The following is a 2,492-nucleotide window of genomic DNA, read 5'->3' as shown; positions in this document are numbered from 1 at the left end:
ATGTATGTCTTTAAGTGGAGGATGAAAATTAGCTTATGGCTTCAAAACCCAAGCTGAACCTTACTTCTACTTAAACACACTTCTAATAATCAATAGAACTGTTAACTTAAGAAAACTGAATACTTAAGATATAGATATAGATAATTAGTTAAGTATTACTACTGTTAATATTATCAGTATCAATAGTTCTAGTTTTAGTTGTGGGAACATTTGTGCAACAAGTTTTTTTCAGCTTTCTGTTCCCTAATTTTCTTTCTATAAAACATATTTTTTGTTTTCCACTTGAATTGCACAGTATACATGTTGCAGTAAAGATGGAAAAAAGATTTGAAGGGATTTACAAAAAGTTTCTTTTTCCATCTCACAAAAAACCTTGCATTTTAACGGAGCTGTCCCCTCATTCGGGAGCCACTGTCTGACCAGTAGATTTGTTTTTTAGCTTATTTCAAAAAGGAGACGAAGGTTGGCGTTAGTCCACTTTTTTCCAAAACTACTGACTTTTTTGTCAAACTAAGTGTTTAACATAAAAATAAAAAGAAACTAAAGAGGATTGGAATCAGGAGCAATGTAAAGCCAGAGAGCTGGGTCCTCAAAAGCTCATGTTAAAAATCTGAATTCATGGCAAATTTCCAGCCACAGTGCTATGCCTAAGCCCCCTTGATCATTTTCTGGTTCAAGAGCTTTCTGCATTTTAAAGCCTCCTCCCTGCCCATGCCTGTGATTTAGCCTCATTACGGAGCCTGTGTTTCAGAGAGGAAAGTCTCAGAAAGCCCAGAAACAAAGTGATGATTGACCATCAGTCACAGAGTTCTTAGCGTCCCGCCTGGGTGTGGCGGTGGTGGTGTGGGTCTGCTGTTGATGGTGAATAAGTTGGTATGTTTATTTCTACAGTAGAGGCTACAGTGAAAGCTGCCAAACTCAGCTCATCCTCCAAATGCATTTTGCATCTGAAAAAAATAACAAGTAAACTCACTGAGGAAAATGTAAATGCTTGCATTTTAGGGTTTTTTTTGTCGAATATATCAGTGTCAGAAGGATCATCATAACTAAAGATCTCAAAAACTAATGAATTTTCTACATAAAAACAACCAAATACTCCTGAATTATTACAGTTTTACACAGGAAACAGTTTCTATAATGTCATGGAAAGCTCTGTGTTTACACCTTGAAGCTTTCTCACACCTGTTCTTTCCCTTAAAAGAGATAACTCAGGACCAACTCTTTAAATGACACTTCATAATGTATATGTATTAAATAACCATGAGACATGACAACAGATTTAGACAGAAATTATAATCTTACTTAATCAGAGAAGTTGCTTTAAGTTACAGAAAGCTGTGCTTACCAACGAGGCTCACATCCCGTTAAGTAGCCACGATTCCCAATTCAAGAATAATTTTATGCAACTACAGTATGTCACATGATCACATTATTACATCATACTTGTTTGCAGATGAGGAGACATCTATGGCTCCAGCCATATCAAAATATTACAGAGTGTCTGATATAAAAAACACAGAAAACTCACTGTTAAGAATCATCCACTCTGTCCATGTTCCCATTTCAATCTCAGATCTATGTTATGTACATAATCAAAAACGATAACTGTATGTCTGGACAGAGGAACTTAGATAAACAAGTTGGGAAAACATGAGTTCTGACGTGCAACAGGCAGGTATTATGAGGGATTAACATACTCACACATCATTAATGATTGTATTCCTAACAAAGAGCACATAACAGTAGGCAGGGGTTGACGTTAAGGATTTTTACCACTTACCCAAAGGGCAAGTGACTTTCACATTTCATTTGCCCAGAAACAATTTTTAATTGCCCAGTATAATGTTTGATAAATATAGTTCCTAATATTCATTTTTGTATATATATCAATGAAACATTTTTGTTTTTTAAATGTATTCAGTATTTTTTAATTTTACAGGTTCCTGGTGTGTATATGCATGCCTCAGATAATGAACTCAAGCCTACATTACTGTGTTAACGTGCCTTTCAATCCTTCCTGCACATTCTTTTCAAACTAAACTTTGCTTTAAACTGTTGTGTGCTTGGGAAAAATACTAATCGTAAATGTTAAAAATCTAAAAAAAAACTTGACAGGTTAAAACCTTAAGAAAAATCAGATAAGATAGAAGTCAATGTCACAAATGAATAACTTATTTTTGAGTCACAGTATGTTTATACAAGATAATACTAATAATATAATGTGACTTTTCTCGAGAATCATTATACAGTTATTTTATACAGGGTTTCCACAGTCTTACATAATTTCAGAATTCCCTGACTTTTAACCTCTTGCACCCTAAGGGTATATAAATAAATTTCTGCCTGACAAAAACACACAAAAGTAAATAACTTATAGCCTCAAAGCTATTAGATTTAAGAAGAAACCTTTGGTACGTCTGTAAAGGTAAGATGTCATAGAATGGTTTTCTGGTGTCAGCACCATTGTAGCTTTGACCCTGCCTGAAATATTA

The sequence above is a fragment of the Cyprinodon variegatus genome, unplaced genomic scaffold (genome assembly GCF_000732505.1).
Source record: "Cyprinodon variegatus isolate N-32 unplaced genomic scaffold, C_variegatus-1.0 Scaffold682, whole genome shotgun sequence".
Classification (NCBI taxonomy): Eukaryota; Metazoa; Chordata; class Actinopteri; order Cyprinodontiformes; family Cyprinodontidae; genus Cyprinodon; species Cyprinodon variegatus.
This window is presented reverse-complemented; position numbering follows the sequence as displayed.